Source organism: Coturnix japonica, chromosome 4, assembly GCF_001577835.2.
Source record: "Coturnix japonica isolate 7356 chromosome 4, Coturnix japonica 2.1, whole genome shotgun sequence".
NCBI lineage: Eukaryota > Metazoa > Chordata > Aves > Galliformes > Phasianidae > Coturnix > Coturnix japonica.
In genome coordinates this window covers 26,242,907-26,262,522 of record NC_029519.1, presented here as the reverse complement: position 1 = coordinate 26,262,522, position 19,616 = coordinate 26,242,907, and the positions used below count along the sequence as shown (strand labels likewise).

General features: G+C 40.7%; 2 long non-coding RNA genes across 2 annotated transcripts; one reads left to right on the top strand and one right to left on the bottom strand.

Moving 5' to 3' along the window:
* Window positions 1–3,794: 3,794 nt before the first annotated feature.
* On the top strand, window positions 3,795–18,972 carry LOC107313125. The gene is made up of 5 exons (XR_001554820.2): window positions 3,795–3,969; window positions 5,935–5,983; window positions 7,292–7,394; window positions 7,585–9,287; window positions 17,535–18,972. It is a non-coding gene; the product is annotated as an uncharacterized LOC107313125 (long non-coding RNA).
* On the bottom strand, window positions 16,791–19,351 carry LOC116653404. Its single transcript, XR_004307156.1, has 2 exons — window positions 18,870–19,351; window positions 16,791–17,591 (listed from the first exon to the last, which is right to left on the bottom strand). It is a non-coding gene; the product is annotated as an uncharacterized LOC116653404 (long non-coding RNA).
* Window positions 19,352–19,616: the final 265 nt, after the last annotated feature.

The following is a 19,616-nucleotide window of genomic DNA, read 5'->3' as shown; positions in this document are numbered from 1 at the left end:
CTCATAATTTAAATGGCGTTTAAGCAGGGCTTTTGTTAATGCTGTGATACTCTTTATCTCCTCCTCGATGAAACTCCGCAGAGCACCCTCTAGGTGGCAGGAGTCACTTCGTCGGTGAGCGGCGAAACCAGAAGGGCTTAGAAGCAGCTCAAGGCTGTAATACAAGTGAATAGGAGGAAAATTAGATGATGATAGCTAATTTGGTGCTAATTTCCATTAGCAAGACTGGACTTTTGTGTGGGAAATTCGCTCATAATAAAGTAGTATGCAAGAATATCACAGACTATATTGCTTTGTCAAAGATACATGTGGAAATGGGAGTCACCCCTGCTTTTAGGGCTGTTTGCAGTGACTTCTATAAGAGAAGCTATGGAAGGAGAGCATGCACCTCTCAGAACTGAGCATCGTCATTCCTTATTACCCCTCAGAGTCAGAATATGTAGATTACAGCTACATTTCATACAGTCTCTCCCCATCTTGCTCCCATCTTCATTCACCTTTTGGGGTTGTGTGACCATGCAATGGTACTATGGATTACATACTGACTGTTGGTCAGACTTACATTTTGTTAGGCAGTAAATTCACAAGAAGATTAAGCTTAAATTCAGTTAAAAAAAAAGAAGAAAAAAAAAAGAAAAAAAAAGAAGAAAGAAAGAAAATATGAGTTGGGCACTGTTGTCTGTGTGAAAGTAGGAGTGCTTTTTCCAATGGCATTGTGGAGTGGTATCAGTGCAGCACATACCATTGCCAACCTTGCCCTGCTCAGTCCTGCACTGCTCATCACGTAGAACTTCTTCTTTCCAGTAAGGGCTGCTTTGGAGGACAGGTACTCATTGATTGGATAAGCTATTCAAGTAATAACATAAAGCTCATGCCATTTCACTTCCAGTATCCAAAATTATTAAAATCAGGTAGGAAGATGTGGACATAAAGTGCATGTACAGCCTCTGTCAGAGAGGCAATATTCTGAAATATAATGAGAAACAAGAGTTCTGTCTGCAGTGATGCTGGGCTGTGGCTAGCTGAGAATGAAAGATTCTTACTTCATTTTACTGCAGTATCTTAGTCCCTTTGAATATACAATAAGGCATATTAGCTGTCAACTTGAAATAAATATTGACCCAATTTGCTGCAATTTACTTTTACTTTGATACATTGTGACTTCTTTTCCTCTAAATAACACGCTTGTTCTGATCTAATTAAGCCTCTGTTACCTAACTACATATTACCATAATTGTCTTAATTATTACAGTGTCTCCTTGAAGCATTCAATATGTTTACCTCCCTGGGGGTTGCATGGTGAAATGGGTGCAGCATATACCTTTCTAACTGACCTTTCAAGCATCGTACATCACATTTAATTTGTTTTTAAATCCTGGCCTCGCAGCAACTGACCTTAAAAGTCATATCAATCTTTGTTTGATGTAAGATAATTTCATCCTTGCTGATTTCACTATATAAAGAAAGGGGAGATGAGGAAAAGAACTTCGGCAAGAATCTTTATTGATATGTAGTGAATTGGCATGTCCAGATAGAATATTTTAAAACTGGAAAGATTTTTTTTTGTATATTCCAGTCCTTTTATCCCTACAAAATGATTCCCTATGAAATTTTCTAAGTGGTTATTTTGTCTGAGTGTGAAATGTATCAAAAGGGAAAAAAAGGGGGGGGGGGGGAAGACAAGAGAATTTGCTGCTAAATAAGAAGAGTCTCAATTCAGGAAGCCTTTTCAGCTGACACTTCTTTATTAAAACCTATTAATCTTTTCTGTGATAGCCAAGTTGTGCATCTTCACATTACACCCATCACTTCAGCAAACAACTGTGCAACATTTTATCACCATTTTTCATTGTTTTTTGTTGTTGTTTTTAAGGTAAAAGTCATGCAGTAAAGCTAAGTTGCTGGGATTTCTACAAAAGCATTTAATGTGGTATGATCTGTTGATTAACACAGGTTAATTAAGATTGGGGCGAGGGAATGGGACAATATTAATCAGTTACTCATTTTTCTAACAAAAGAAGAAAACAACAATCATTTGTTTTGGAGTACGAACTTGTTGGCTTGTGGCAAGTTATTCCATGATGAGATTGTAATGTCATAAATAATCTTGTTTCTCTTCTAATTGGCCCCACCAAGAGGGTGGCACGTGGTGATGAGTTTTTTGCATATGTGAAACTGGGAGGCTGCGTGAGTGAAGAACAGGAAGGAGATACCTGATGGCAGAAATAAACAGGAGCACCTCTGGGACAGGAGTGGGGTCAAGGTCACACTGGATGACTAATAAAAGGAAATTCTCTTGCAGTGCTTGTCAGATGGAAGTGACAGAATGGGAGGAAAAATGTGAATATTTTAATTGGTCACAGGAGATGAGATTAATTCACTTAGCTTCAGCCTTGTAATGATGAGCTCACCAGTCTGAGTTTGTTGTTTGGCCTCTCCCTCTATTCACAAATAGATGTGAAACTTTATGGACCAAACAGTACAAGACAGTGAGTGACAATGGGAGAGTGTTAGGATTCAAGGGCTGTAGTGCATGTTGTATGAATTGAGCTTAGGTTGTTTAATCTGGAGATGGGAAGGCTGAAAAGATCTCATTGCCATCTTCAAGGACCTAAAGGGAAATTATAGAGAAGTCAGAGGCTCTTCTCAAGGCTGAGCAGAGAAAGCATGAGAGTCAACAGTCATAAGCAGCAGCAAGTGGAATTATAAATGGTATGTGGAACAATATTGTTCAGTGATGGTGGTTATGCAGTGGAAAATCTGTGCTGCAAACTCATACACTGATGACAAGAAAATCTCTTCTAATTTAGAGAAAATATTAGTAAAATAGTGCAATAAATTAGACTGAAAGGGACTGCTGGAGTTTACCCACTGAAAATTACCTGCTGAAAGTTTCCACATCAAATAAGGTTGCCTTGTTTAGCCAAATCTCAAATGATGCCAAGGGTGGAGGTTGCATAAATTCTCTGAGCGACCTTTGTCCAAGCTTAACAACATTCTTTGCAAGGACCCAATGTCCACTAAATAGGAGAATCCAAGTGACTTCAAAGGCACTTGGGCTATGGTCTAGACGAGGCAGAATATTTGTTTACCATCTTTTTTTTTTTTTTTTTTTCTGAAATGTTTGTGGAAACAAATTCAACATTTCAGTTGTTTCATGTTTTTCTTCAGTTATCGAGCTTGCCTGACACGTTCCCCTTTTGTGTCACTTCTTATCCAGATGGTAATTTTTCTCCTTTAATTACAGTTTTTTCTTATTCAGTAGCATTCAGTCATAGAAATCTTATGCAAATTTGAACTGAATGGTTTTCCTGTCTAATTATAGCTCCATTTAGATGAGACTAATATCAGTGATACCGAGGACTGGCTGAATTAAACACTGAATATATTCACCTAATGAAAGCTGAAGGACAGATTGTTTGTTTTATGACATATAATGTGGGTGGTTTAACTGTTGGTTCATGGGACTGAAAGAGATCTTTTGAGTCACCAGTTCAATTCCTGATACTGCAGGGAGCTCCCATCATTTCTTTTGCAAACTTCAAAAGGTCCTTATTTTTTCTACACTGTGTTCTTCTAAATAATTATGGATAAAGGTTTTCACTCAGCATCATGCTGATAACATCATTGTGCCTCAATTCATTACATAGTGGACTTTATATTTTAGGTGATGTAATACCTGTATTATAAATACAATGTTTGAATGCAGGTAATTATGACAAGTGAAAGGAAAACTTGATCACAGCCTGAACCTCTGATTAACCATCTGAGGCAAGCTATGAGTCAGCTGCAGGAGCACAGGTGAAGGTAATTCAGCTGTGCCCCCAGAAGGGGTGGAGCTTGAATCCACTTCTCCCAGATCCCAATTATAGGCCGACCAGCACTAAGTTAATATCTTTTTCTGGAGGTAGCTCTTTTGTGGTGAGTCCTTGACATTGGTGAGCACCTATCTTGAAGGCCTCGGAGTTGGTGAGTGCTTTTCCTTAGTTACCCTCTGTCTATTTGTTTCCATCTATATTTGTATGATTCCAACCGTACAATACCTTACTTGTATTATTTTTGCTGTACAGACAAGGCTTAGAACCTTTTCTAGACATGGACATCAACCTTTACTATTTTGACTGATTTAAGAATTTATTCTCAAAAAGGGTAGTCAGGCATTAGAACAGGCTGCCCAGGGAGGTGGTGGAGTCACTGTCTCTGGAGGTGTTTAAGGAAAGGATAGTTGTAGTGTTTAGGGATATGGTTTGGGGAGCAATACTGGTCATAGATGGGCAACTGGACTAGGTGATCCCACAGGATCTCAGAGGTTTTTTCCAACCTTAATGATTCTATGAAAATAGTACAAGTTTATTGTAACTTTCTTTCTCATTGTTCTTTCTTTTTTCTTTATCTTTCTCCTTGTTCCTTCTTTGTTTATTTCTCTAGAGCATTCCCATTGGTATTATTAGCCATGAATGTTACTTTCATTGCATATTGGTTGTTTTGTTTGTTTGTTTTCCAAGTGCCTGCTTGGTGAAATTTATTTGCGTAGTGGTGTTCTTGTCACCAGTCAATTTGTTTTAAGTCTAATTACTTTCAGAGAGCTCAGACCTTCTAAATGAGCATATTTTTTCTAATGTTAAATCCAGCTAAACAGGCCTAGAATGTGTTGGAGTGCTGACCTAGAATGGGAAGGTTTCACAGCCCGTTACTGATTCCCTGAGCCATCTCATCCCCTTGACTGCCATGTAATGTTTGTTTAATATAAAATTTCCATATAAAACAAAACAGAATAAAACCCCAAAAGTAGAACAGCAGCTCCTTGACACTGTGATGTTAAAATGTGAAGGTAGTGAAAATGAGATCTTCTTTCATAAGTGCATTAGTGACCTTAAGGGGAGCCCTCAGCAGGGAAATAGCAAACGTGAGGAAAAGCTCTTCTGAGAACTGGGGGTGGGTGAACATTTGTCAGCAGGGGTTGGAGCTGCTGGGGAGTTTTGTTTTCAGAGAGGAGGCCTAGTGGGAGCCTGGGAGGATTTCTAGTTATCCAGTATGGTAGGGGAGGAGTGTGGCAGTGTGCGAGTTTCTGAGGATCCCTGTGCATAAGTAAGCACATAATTCTGTGAGCTGCTGAGGATTTTATGCATGAGTGACTGTTTCTGTGCTTGAAGATGAATAAATAACATCCTGAGCCTCCAGTCATTCTGAGAAGGTTTAATCAAGGCTATCAAATAGCTGGACTGTCAAAAAAAAAAAAAAAAAAGCTGAATTTATTCATGAGGACTTGGACTGAAGTAAATTCAGTGTTCTAGCAGCTTCTCACAGGTCTTTTAAAGTTCCAAGCAAGACAGTGACCCCTAATTAAGATCCTTAAACATCTAGAATACAGATGGGATCAGTTGAATGAAAGGTAGTGGTGATGTGCTTGCTGTGCCCTGTACATACATCCCCTGTTGTGGGATGTTCTCAAGCTCCACAAGCATCTCCATGGCCACTGGTGGGCTTGTCTGGCTACACCCTGTGTTGGGCCTTGTGATGTTCAGCTACTGGTGGGGTGGGGATTGCAGTGCATGGCAATGAGGACAGTACTTGTAAAATGTGAGTGGCAGCCTGTGAATATTTACTGAAGGGTGCAAGGGTTTCAGAGCTCACTAGCTGAGCATATGTTATCATTACACTCTACCTTGCTGTTTTCATGCAGCCCTGCCAACTCTGGCTCTTCCAACTATATACTCCCTGTGTCTGCCCCAGCATCTCACTGCCCTGCACTCATTGCAGGTGTTCTTTCTGCCTGTCACAGGCCTTCCCCATAGGGGACTTTCACAAGGATTGTAGTGCTCTGCAGTCACCTGCTGCTCCCAGGGAACCAAATGCTTGTGTGGTGTGCTTGCTGCAGGCTGAGCACTGGGAACTCACTGGAGCTTTCCTAAATTGCTGTTTGTTTCACCACAGGTGTCACAAAGTTGAGGAATGAGTCTGAGTTTGACCCTCAGGAGGCAAGGTACAAGTTTTAAAGTTTGACTTATTAGAGAATGGTGTCATTTCTTCTACTTATAATTAGGTATCAAGTTAAAGAGCAATGGGACAGTGGCTAAATTCTTCCCTTTCGGTAACCTCAATCTGTAATTACCTCAGACTTCCTCAGATTCAACTACAACAGTTGCTCTTCAGCCTAATGCTGATCTCATCTGAATGTTTAGGGACTAGCAGATGGCAGTGTTTGCATCAGAGGTGAAGCTGATGTAAAATTTGGAGTCATTTTCTTATTGCTGATATTTTATGCTTGCTAGGTATGAATGCACCCTAGAGGTTTACAGAGAACTCTGTGTGACAGAGCCCATTTATGAGCAAAGCCAAAGTGTTGAAATAAAAACAGTTACTGAAAGCTGGTCAAATGTATCAGAAGAGAGTTTGCTACCCTGTCTTTGTTGTGCAGCTTTCTCTCTTGTGGAGCTGTTATAGCTAACAAATAGCATGTGGGAATACTACAGACATCTTTGGAAAAGAAGAAAGCAGAGATAAATGCAGATAAACTTGGAATGCAATTATCCAGCTTGGAAATGAGTTACAACACAATTTTTTTTGCCTTCCCTTTTGGGACTTTTGCAGAAACAGTCCTTCATTCCTCCAATAGAAGAAGAAATTCTTAAGCCTAATACATGTTAGCAGCATTCAAAAGCTTTTGCTTACTGTTGACTGAAAGTTAACACCATTGGTGCCCACTGACTCACTAGCTGACAGGGCTGTAATGTATTCCCTAGCAGAGGCTTGTTGGCAGATGATAGATGAGGAAAAAAAAACTCAGGCAATCTGTGGTAATGTGGGGGTTCCCTACTTTGACTGGCAGATGGGGATTTCTGGTCAGGTAGGGGAGGTCTGCTCTGGCTGGGTGGTAGCTGGAGTTCATGGTAGCTCTGCCCAGCTGTTGGTTTGAATTGCAGCTTTTTATGCATTTTGTGTATGTCTCAGAGATGATGCTTGCAAACAGGAGGGAAAATTAACGTTACAATTCCTATGTGAGAAATTCCAGTTGCTAAATATGTTGTATTATTAATTTATTTTCTTTCAAATATTAACTCAGTAGAACTGGGCAAAGTGGGGCTGTGGAAGAGAGGGAAGGGTAAGAAGGCCACATAACATACTGGGTGTCTGAGTGCTTCCATGAGGAAGAGCTGTTTGAGAGAAGAGTGCAAGATATGCATTCCCCTGACAGCTCCAGCAAGCAAATGTGCAAAGATCTCATGTTTGGAGAGCTATCAAACAGAAAAGAAGAGGGCAGGAACCTTTTTTTCCCTTTGTTTTGAAACAGGCTGGATTAAATACTTGCCACAGAAGGATGGGGCTTCCAGACCTTCCTGGTGCAATGGCTCTGCAATGTCATATTTCTGAACAACATGTAGCTGACATAGAAGGTAAAGGTACACCATTCTGAGCAGAGCTGAAAGCTCTGTTAGCAGGGAAGAGAGATGAGCACTCTTCTCCCTTTTCATTTCAGAATGCCACCTTCCCTGTGCCTGTGATATTTGATCAGGCAGATAGTTTGTGCAGCTTTTAGAATTAAGGGGTTAAAAAGCGTAGCTGGATTTATCTATCCATCTGCAGTGAATCAGCTGGTGGAACAGAGAAGCTGAGAGATGATGCAACAAACCTGATGCAGCTACTAGAAGTACCATTTCCTTGGGCAGGACATGGTTGGGGTCAGAAGCTGAAGGTGGGCTGAAGAAAGGACAGACACATTTGGAAGTGAGGGAAAGTTCACCTGAACATAAAACAAATCCATGGTTCATGTACAACTTGTGAATAAAATTCCATCAGTTTTTCCTCATATCATGAAGTGGATGGAGGATGTTGAGCTTTGAACTAACTATGAGGGCCTGGATTCACTACTGATGGCAGAGCTGCACTGGAGTAATCTCTCTGGCCATAAAGTAACAGATTTAGCAGAGCAATGAAGGCTAACACAGTCTTGTAATGTTCAGGCAGTAATTAGCAGAATATCTGTGCATATGCACAAAATCACTTGAGTCAACAGCATTTGTTTGATGGTAAGTGAAAGTTAAGAGATGCTATGCTAAAGCTAATATTTGATGTAAGAATTAAGAGAACTTTACCTTCTTGAACAATGGGGAATATGCTTGGAAACAACTGGAGTTGTTTTAGTTACGCTGCAGGAAGCAGCTCTAGTAAGTTAGAAAATTATAGATGCTATTTTTTATTACCTTTATCTCAATGTAACATAAAAAAATTATTTTCAAATTAAATAATAGATTCAAAATAGTTGAACATTAGAGTAGAATACATATAGTGATAATTCATATTTTTAAGCACCATGTTTGTACACAAGGAGAAAATCATCTATTTGACAGAGTCAGTCATTGTATCACAGCTTTCAAATGAAAGCCACAACACTGTTCTTTTCTCATACAGTGATTGTATAGAAATAAGCTGAATATTTAATGTATTTTGTCTGTTTTGCAAGTTAAGTATACAGCAGCAGTATGTTTTTTTCTCCACTCTAATCTTTATTTCTCTGATGTCAGTTAGTGGCAATATTAGTTAGAAAACAAAAAATGAGGGCTATTATGGTTAAAACCTGGAAGAAATATTGATTTTTGGAATTCTTTATCATCTGAAAGTACAATGACAAATACACTCTTCAGCCATAAGTTTTGCATGTAGTAATATATCCATGAAATTAGTGAACTAGATTTTCTTCCCATGTGGGGTGTCTGTGCAGCAAGCTTTTAGTATCTCAAGGAACTAGATATATTTTTGTAGCTGCTCATGAGAGTAGCATGACACTTGTGCTAATTGAATGGTACTGGATTGTTAGCTTTAATCTCTGTGAGGTTTCCATGGTGATATCGCCAGATGAGAATATGGACATTACAACAATTTCTTTGTGCTGATATGATTCTGCACTGTGTACTTAGCTGAGGGTGAAATCCCAGCTTCATTGAAAATGAATGGGAGTTTGATGTTGATTTCAGTGAATTTGTTATGGTCTCAATCATGACTAGCTTTGGAAACATAGTCTGAAGTCATAAAATAAAAAGTCATCAGACTGTGCCGATGCTGAAACCCATTCCCAGGCTGGCAATATCTCCACAATAAATAAGTTATGCAAGCCATTTCCCTCATAACTCAGACCTTTAACTTGTGCTTACTTGATTTCATTGCATTGGAGCCTGTAGAATGGAGTATGACCCTACTGCATAAAGGATCGTAAAAGTGTGGAAGATGGTTCTCTTTCAGAGACCTTACAGCTGGTTACACAAGAACTTCTGAGAAGTGGGAAAGAACAGGTAAGAAGTAGCAGTCAGTGGTCATAGCGTCTTGGTTGCCTTACTATATCAGGTTTGGTGTTATGCTGTTTTAGTAATTGCCATTGGGCTTGTGGAGGATTGTGAAGAAAAGCAAAATGATTTTATCAGATGGAAGGAAGCACAGCAGTGCTTTTTGACAAATGAGTGGCAGCAGAGACTGGCAGCATGGGCAGGGAGGGGGGTGAGGATGCTGCAGCGGCAAACCTGAGAGTGTATGATGTCCTTGAAGGTGAAGCTGGTAGCAACAATTTGGTGTGACTAAAAATGGAGAGCTGGCAGAGAGATAGGAAGAAGAGGGTCAGTTGTAAGATGTTGGACAGTACTTTCAATTGACCTAAACAAGCCAAGTTTGCATTTGCCAGGTCAAGGAAGTTGCTGTAAAGACAGAATTTGTGTGGCTCCTGTTAGGACATGAGATGGGTGCCCGGATACAAATTTTTAGGTGCAGGTGTAAGAAAGTTAGTGCTTTTCAATTATGCAAAATAACATTGGCAAGGCTTATGTGTAATCATGGCAAGAGAACCTCTGGAGGGCTCTGATTCTAAAGCTGTTTTCTAAATTTTTTTTTTTTTACCTCCGTATGCTGGTGAGACAGGCAGATATCAGGTAACAAAGCAAGGAGAGATTCATTTCTGTTATGTGTTAATGGTTGGACAAAGAGCATGGATTCTTGTAGAAGGTCAAAAGGTCTTAAGAAAGAGTATGAGCTGTGTTCTTTAAAGTCATTTCTTTTGCAGCATTAAGTAGGTGTTTCTGCCAGCAAGGAAAATATCCCATGAAGTCACCTTTTCTTTATCCTTGTGTAGAAGTTGAATGACAAGTGTACATAGAGATGCAAGAATGAAATTAAGGAAATTGAGAGAAGATATAAAGTATATATTGTTGGTAATCACTTAGGACTTATTGTATATTTTCAATGATTATTAAAAACAATCTGTTTTCTGATTTAGCTCTAATTTACGTGCAAGTAAATCCAACTGGTATGCATAGATAACAATATTTTTAGTACTGAACTGCCTGAGCACTGTTCTGATGGAGTAATAAGGACCTCTTGTGGTCACATGCTTAAATTACATATCCCATTTATTAAGAAGTTTGAATTTTTATTGAATTTGTGCCAACCAAAAGTTATGGTAATATGCTAGTCTGCAGGAAAGTACCATCTTTTCACCCTTTATGCTGACTGATGTACAGGGACTAAAAACTCTGCATTTGATGGTTGGTGAAAAATGTATTCCTAGAATCACAGAATTGTAGGGGTTGGAAGGGACCTAGAGAGATCATCGAGTCCAACCCCCCTGCCAAAGCAGGTTCCCTACACCATGTCGCACAGGTAGGCGTCCAGTCGGGTCTTGATTATCTCCAGAGAAGGAGACTCCACCACCTCCCTGGGCAGCCTGTTCCAGTGCTCTGTCACCCTCGCCATAAAGAAGTTCTTCCGCACATTTGTGTGGAACTTCCTATGCTGTAGTTTCATCCCATTACCCCTAGTCCTGTCCCCATGCACAAAAATAAAATACTTTATCTTATGTAAATAACCCAACTTACATTCACGTTTGCTTGTGTTTTTAACAATACTTCACGCTCAGTATGTTCCCTTTGAGCTACAAAACTATCTTTAATCATATTAAAAGTTTGTTATTTAAGATTAAGCTGTTCATGTTCAACTATGGTCTGAAAGTTAAAAGCTTTTGACTGAGTTGAAATAGGGTTTTAGTTCTCAGTGGGTTTGAGGAAGGAAACTTCCATAAAGCATCAAGATCACTGCTAGAATGCCTTTCTATCTCTGCTAGGTACTGCAGTGTTCTATCAGCTGTGATGTGCAAGTAGTTTTGGCATCTGCATACAGACCTGAGTTATGTAGTTTTTGTTCTGCATAACAAGTATGCAATCTGTTTGTTCTCTACCTACTCTAGTAGCTGTGTCTCCAGGGCCAGTGGCTCAGAGTTCTAGTAGCATTACTCAGCCATTTGTTCAGGACTAATCATGATCCACAAGACCTCAGTAGTCAGTAGCCCTCCAGTTCAAAAAGACAGAGTAATGCTGCAGTGCTGTTACTCCTTGGAAGCTCGCAGTTTACTTGAACATGCTGTGAGGGAAGAGATATTGATCAAAATACTGGCATCAGGTAAAGCAGCCTGAAGTAAGTAACGTATGTGAGCAGACCTCAGGGTGAGGACCCACAGCCACAGGTTAGCTCTGAGATGTCCATAAAATTCTTGCTCAAACAGAGGAACTAGCCACCAGGTGCCACCTAATTGCCCTAGAAGTTTTAAATATATTTACAGAGGAAGTGGAGCATTTTTATGTTGTTGGATTTTTCCTTCTGCTTTAAAATAGAGAGGGAAGAGCAAGACAGTTTCTGCTCAGGGAGAAGACACTCATCCTAAACTTGCCTAAAAGCTGATTTTCTAATAGCTGAGTCTCTACAAGCTGGATTGTGAAAATGGTATTGGATAAATAAAATATTTATCTTGGATCTCTCCAGACTATTTGGAAGAAGGCAAGCATTTGGGAAGAAAACTTTTTAGTCTACTTGTTGGTTTATATGTGTCAGACTCATAAACTGGTAGCTGCATTCAATTACTAAGCTGAGCACTCTGTTTAGGATAAAATCATTCAAGGCAAAGAAACCAGAACAAGGCCATGCTATGCTTATGAAGGAGATCAGTTACTTTTGTAAATGCATATTTTGCATTTGTATTTGATTTTTGTCTTCTGCAACATCAGCAGAGCAGCCTTAGCACCTATTGAAATGTTTTGCTGTTTTCTTCTTAATGGATCAGGCAGTAAGAAAAGTGGCATTTGTCTGTGTTTATGGGTTGCTTTGGAGTCTGCCAGTGGGTTAGTACATATCTACTTTGAAGATCAAATATTAGTTTCTGAAGTCTGAGAAGTGTAAATGCTAACAAGTTGAGAAGTTAATTTCTTCTTAAATTCTCGTAAAACATGGACCTAGGAGTGATATTTAGTAATAAAATCAATGTTAACAATTTAAATGTTAATAACATCATTAGTGTTGTAGAAAATCGGAGTAAGTGATTGTAATGTACTGTCTTACAGGAATTCTAATTAGACTTTGCAGTCTTCAACAAAAACAAACAAAGCCATGCTGACTCCAGAAAAGCCTTTTCTTCTCCCAAGACAATGTTATAATGAACCATTAAATTGACTTGTCTGACAACAAAACTTTTAGTCTCTTTGCAAAAAGGAGCTTTTAGGCAAGATACTGACTAATGCACATGTCAAATAAAGGTGCAGTGTCATAAAAGGACTCGAGTTTTAACTGTGTCAGACAAAAGGCAGTATTATTTCAAACTGCTGTGCTCAATTTTATGTAACAAACAAACAAAAAATCAGAACTAGGACTTGAGTAGACTTCCTTGAACTACTTATTTTCTAAAAGCACATATGAATCTTTCATCAGTTCTTATCCTGTGCTTCTCTGCCATTCTAATTGCAGTGGTAAACAACCAATAAATGTAAGAGATAAGAGGACATGATACAACAGCTAGGGCTATTATCTAAAATCTAAATGCATTGTCTGAGCTACTTGACTGTTGAATCCAGAACACTCCGTTTTGAAAGACAAGTCTTAGAGGAGGAAAAGCACAAAGGGAATGAGAAGTGGTAATAGCCCCAAACTAATTAAACCTATCTCAGCTCTATCAAATTTTAAATAACATCTATTTGTACTTTTCTCCTTTAACTGTGCATGCGAAGCCTTCAGAGGATACATCCTATGTGGAGTTGCCATCCCTAGCAGTGTTCAAGAAGCATCTGAATAGGGAGCTAGGAGATATGGTTTAGTGGTTTTCTGTAGGTATGGTAAAGGGAGGATGGTTGGACTAGATGATCTTGTAGGTCCTTTCCAACCATGTGATTCTATGACCCCAACTCAGAGATGAGGTAAGGAATATCCTTGAACTAAATTTAAAGAAAGAAGCCTAAGGAAAAAGAAAAAAGCCAAAGAACAGCAAAATTCTGGGCTTTCATCTTTTTCATGTGCTTGGCATCCTTAGAATTCAATGCAATTTTCATTCAAACCAGTGACAAAAATACCATTTCAAGAGGTATTTTAGTATCTACATTTGAAAGTGTTTCCTTTACAAACCTGTCCAGTTATGGATAACAAACAGGAGTAGCATATGCAAGAACACCATAAAATATGCTAAATGTAACACAGCTATGCAGCATTTCAACCATAACCTGTAAAAATGAGAGTCTAGGCATATTGCATGTAGAAAACTGTCTGTGGCAGCACCATCTGGCATCTTCTGACAATGTTAGTTAGGCTGCTTTTAGGGGGGGTAGAAGGAAAAGATCCTATCAACTTTTAAGCAAAGTTTGGATTGAAAAGGGGATTTCCTGGATCATCTTATCCAAACCCTGCTATCAGATGCAATCATTTAATAACTCCACCACATCTGTTTATCAGGCCATCTTTAATGCCACTGTTGTAGGTTTAGCAATTAGTAAACAGAATTAGTGTCGATTAGTAATAAGTAAAAGTAACCAGAAGATTTCCTCCTTCATTGTTTGTAGTCATTTACATTCTTGCAATCTTCTCCTTAAATACCAAACACTGGCCTTTATCCTAAATTGCTTTTTTTCATCCATTGCATCTAGCCCTCCAGATGCAGTTGCTATCCAGTTGTGCATCTCCTTGGTTTTCCCCTTGTTGCTAAGTTTTTAATTTTCCTTTGAAAAAAACAATTTCTTTATTCCCTCACTCTCCCAGTCATCTTTTCCTGCATCTTCTCCAGCTGCAAAATTCCTTTTATGCAGAACCACACAAACAACTCCCAGTGGGTGTTCTTGAGGACACACGTGAGCAGATTCGTACCCCTCATCATTTGGTGAGACTGTCTGCTAATGCATTTTAGGGTTGTTAGTTTGTAGGGTTTTTTAATGGTGTCTTTGTGACATTGACATCCTAAAGAACAGACACCCCAACCAATGGGCAGAAATAGGTATTTTTAGTCTGTGGATTCATGACCTGGCATTATGAATTATCGAGTTTCATCGCATCTCTCTCTCAGCCCAATCAATATAGTTATTCAGTATTCCATATAGGCCTTCCTCTCTATTGCCAATGGCACCTTATTTTATGTCATAGATGAATTTCATTAGTGTTTTCCTATTTTGTTTGTGTGCGCTGTGGCCATTAATGATAATATTAACGATGATCAATCTGAGAAGTCACCTCTGTAAAAACTCCATTAGTAACCCTGCGCATCTTTTTCAGCGCAACATATTAATATCTTCCATTTAGACAAGGATCTATACTTGCTCTGGGTATCATTCTCTTTTTCCCCACCAGTGACCTGCATGGCACTGTATATAAATGGTATAATAAATTCAGCAGCAAGGTGTATTAGTAAAGGAAAATGTCTAGTTAATTCAAATATACTCCTCCTAGCTCTCATTAGAGATCATGAGTATCTGTATGTGTCTGAATTGTGCCAGAAAAACATCCCTGCAACCATCCAGGGTCTACCTGTTCTTCATTATTCCATTCAGAGTCTTGTAGGTGGGAGCCTTGACAAACAGTAGCTGCTCAGTGTCGCTGGCTGTGCTCAGCAATGGTGATCGGAACCACATCTACAGTGTGCACGCGTAGCCTTCTGCAATGGCAATTAATAGCTTCATTTCAGAAATGGTGGAAGAATTTTAGATGTGTCCTTTCAAAAGCTGTGCCTCCCACTAAAAAAAAATCCTTGGGTGTGACTATGCCTCTTGTGACTTACAATATAGCCTTCATGAGATGAACGTTGCTTTTTTGTTGTTGTTGTTGTTGCTCTCCTGCTGCTGATTGCCTCAGAAGCAAGATGTCGGTTGAGAGAAAAACTTTGGTTGTACATGCAATTAATATTACTTCACAGAATGACCTGGGTTGGAAGGGACCTCAGGGATCATGAAGCTCCAACCCCCCTGCCTAGCAGGGCCACCAAACTTCCACAGTTACTACATCAGGTTACCCAGGGTCCCCATCCAACCTGGTCTTGAACACCTCCAGGGATTGGGGTATCCACAACTTCCCTGGGCAGCCTGTTCTAGGACCTTACCACTCTCCTAGTAAAGAACTTCCCCCTAACATCTAACCTAAATCTTCCCTCTTTAACTTTAAACTATTTCCCCTTGTCCTGCTGTTATCAGCCATTTCAAAGAGTTTACTTCCCTCCTGATTATAGGTTCCCTTCCGGTACTGAAAGGCTGCAATGAGGTCACCCCGCAGCCCTCTTTAATCCAGGCTGAACAAGCCCAGCTCCCTCAACATGTCTTCATAGGGGAGGTGCTCCAGCCCCCTGATCATCTTCATTGCCCTCCTCTGGACACTCTCCAACAGCTCTGTGTCTTTCTTGTACTGAGGGCTCCACACCTGGACACAGTACTCCAGACGGGGCCTCACAAGAGCAGAGTAGAAAGGGATAATCACCTCCCTGTCCCTGCTGGCCACCCCTCTCCTGATGGAGCTCAGGATCTCATTTGCCTTCCAAGCTACAAGAGCGTGCTGCTGGCTCATGTTAAGTTTCTCATCCATCGGGACCCCCCAGGTCCTTCTGTGCTGAGCTGTTCTCAAGGACCACTCCTCCCAGTCTGTACAGGTGCCTGGGGTTCTTCTGGCCCAAGTGCAAAACCTTGCACTTTGCTATGCTGAATCTCATTAGGTTCACCCGGGCCACCTTTCAAGTCTGTTAAAGTCCTTACTTCTGCAACATATTTGCTAAAACGTTTCAGGTAAAATAGTGGGAAGCAGGAATCTGCCATTAATTGAAAAATACATTAATATTTAATATATGCTGTTTACAATAGGCAAGATCCACGTTTTCTTGCACAGAGGCTGAATTATGTATTTCTTTTAAGTGTTAGAGTGTGGCGTGTAGCTGGCAAGTACTGCTTCCAAGATTTATCATTATACAACGCAAGTTATGAGCCACCTGACTGGCACTTAGTGTGACTTTCTTCCTTCCAGATGACATGAATTTCCAGCATGAGGCACAGATGATCTTTAATCACACATTTCTACGCATCTTCTGTAGCAAATGTCACTCTTTCACAGTCATAGCTAATATATTTTATTTTATTTTATTGAAAGAAGTGGTAGCATAAACACTTGAAATGAAGAGGTTAGTGGCATAGTGCAGAAGGAACCAGCCAGCTGGAATAGCAAGAAATATCAGTGGAGTGTTAACACCTGGGCTACACTGCAAAGCTGGGACTGAGTATTTGTCAGTTTGCATTTCCTCTGAGTGAGATATTTAAATGACTCCCTTTATAAGAAATAGCAAGGAAAATAATCTCATAGCTGAAGAAAGCTAACTTGTGATAGTTTTATATTGCAAAGGAAAGGCCAGTATTTTGAGGGCTGAGTAAACCTCTACATGAAATTAATGACAAGCAATAAAAATGTGGAAAGTTTAAGGGAGCTGAGCGGGCTATCATGGAAGAGAAAGAAATTGCACAAAAGCGATAGATATGTTTCGTTCAAAAGTTTTCATTTTTAAGAGGCTATAACAGAAGGCGGCACAGGCAGAACGGCGTTTATCAGCAGCAATCTCCTGGGTTCTTGTAGTTTACAAAAAAAAATCCTACAACAAAAGCAGACGCTAAACAAATGTGATAAGATGTGGCAATTTTGCCTCTGGGACAGCAGGAGCACCATCTCACTGTGAAAACTTAATAAGGATCAAACGAGATAAAGCTTGCTTCAACACTTTTCATAATTTCTAAATGAAAATGTCACTTTCCTCATAAATTCTACTAAACCTTTCCTATAGCAACAGCGAGTTTATCTTGGCTGGAACACATTTATTTATTTATTTATTTGTTTGTTTTTCTGGAACTTTACTCTGAGTGTTTCTTTGGAACATGAAAATTTTATCAAAAACATTAAATTTACTTAAGTAAATGAAACCAGAACGACAGCAGCAACTATAGTAATTCAAACAATGTTATGGAAGAATGAAGCAGTATTCAAATCTAAGGCAAGATTCCATAATAAAGTAGCAATGTAGCTATTAGCATATGGATTGGAAGATGGATGGAATATTAACAGTGTCAATTAGGTCAGGGAAATAGGCATTGCTCAATTAACTCGCTTAATGAACAGATGTGTTGTCTTCTTTTATGCAAAGCATAGTATTTGCAGCAAATGGGCGAGGCAATGGTATCACTTTACCCTTTGTGTGGTTTCCCAGTGTTCACATCTCTTCTGTTCTCCAGGTGTAAGCAAGACTCAATTGCAGTTTCATAGAAGAAAGAACTCATTTTCCTGAGCACCTGCAGAGAGATCGTATTTCAGTCAACTTTTTCTACTGTCCATCAGCATTAAAAAGCCTTCAGGCTGCCCTATAGTTAGCTCTTACCCCAAGTCATCCTGAGCCCACACCTGTTGGGGTCCCAGCTCTGTAAAGGGTCACCAGGCTGGAAGATGAGGGGAAAGGAGCTGTCAGCTGAAGCCTCCGAAGTGGAGAGTGAGGAAGAACTTCTTGCCTGCCCTGGAGTGTATTTTGCTTTTGCTTGTGTCCAGTTCAACACAGAATAACCTGGGATCATCTAGGTCCTGTACTCAGTAAGGTATTACATTTGCATGTTCTGAATTGCTTGCTGGAAGTACTTTCCATTAACAGTAAAGGGTGCCAGAGTGCCTAATTTAGGTGCCAATGCACCTTTCTAAATACCCAGTGACACCATCTTGGTCAAGGCCTGGTCATTCTTCTGTGTTAAGATGTTTAAATTCCAGGGCAAATCACTATCTCATCAGAATTTAGACAGCCCTAACCTAACTTGAAACCTTAGTCAATTATCTGGGAAACACATAATCCTTCTCTTTCCAGATATAAACCTGAAATATTTATCAATCATTTATGTGGTTTCTGTCTTCTCTTCTGATAATACTTCTTTCTCTCCCAAGTATACAAACGTTTCATTGCCCCTAGCCCTGCCAACCATGGATTTTCCTTGCTGGCTTAGCTTCCCTTATGAAATATCAACACCTTACAATTACTCTTGATTGCCATCTACTTTCCTTTCTCAACATTAGTTGTACATTGTAACTTTTTCTTCTTAACCGCTGACTTTCTTTCTCCAGGAACTGGATTGCAAGCAAAGTTGTGCTTTTGCTTGTTGGTAGACTTACAGCTTTTTGGCAGTCTACTATATTTTGTTACAAATTTCTCTCTGTTATTCCCACATTTGTACATTTTCCTCCCAAAACTCAATTTTGTCAGCACTGGGGAAATAACCTTTTTGTGGTTAAGGCTGTCAGCAGAAGACGGCTTAGATCAATGGCAGCTATGAAGCTGAAGTGGAAACAGGCAAATATTGCCAGCAGTGAGATATTTATACATCTCATCTCAGCCAAAGGGTATGGCATTTCTCTCATCAGGTTTTTAATAACGAGGTGCTTGGGGTAGGCAGTATATGTTAAATCTTGTGAGATGTCCTCCTGTTACACCAAACATACCTATGGAAACATGGAATGTTTGCTGTTTGCTTGCACTAAGATGGACAGAGCCAGTTGCTGTTTGACCTTGTTTTATATTGAGAGGTACTTACATCTTGGCACAGCTCTTTTTGAGTATTTTGTATGTTTAAATCCACAAATCTGGGCTTTTGCCGAGCCAAGATTAAACTATTCTTTTCTGGCCACGTTCCTCAAGTCCGGGTGTTCAGAAAGAGCTGTTCCGTCACTTCTGCAGGCGTTGCTTTACGTGCCGTCTTCATGCCAGAAGCTCACTTGACCGTAGCAAACCTGCTCGTCAGCGGCATTCACAGCTGCACGGGCAGCCACGGTGAGAAAGCTGCTGGGTCTGGATTCCAAAGCCGGCGCACGATCGCTTAAATCAGAACAACTTTTGACAAGGCGCGAGTGCTTCTCCCTGTAAGGGGTACAGCGGCACTCGGGCAAATCCAGAGGCCGTAAGACTGTCGGTTTTGCCGACCGTCCCACGGCACTCAGCGAGATGAAGAGCCCCGAGGCGCCCGGCCGCGCGGGGAGCGCCCCGACTCCCTCCTCCTGCGGGGCGCGCTCTGTGCCCTCGCTGACGTTCATCGGCCGCGGCCGCCGCCTGCCGGCAGGTGCCGCTCCCGCACCGCTCCCGCGGCCCCCGGCGCTCCGTACCGCGGGGAGCGCGGCCGCGCCGGGCGTCCGCAGGGGCCGGGCTCGGAGCGGGCGCGGCGCCGCGTGCGCGAGTGGAAATCCCCCCCGCCCCCTTGCCTTCCCCGCCCGGCGGGCGGCCGGGCTGCCAGCAGCGGGGGAGGCGGCCGTGCGGGCAGGGCGAACGAGGGAAGGGGGGCAGGAGG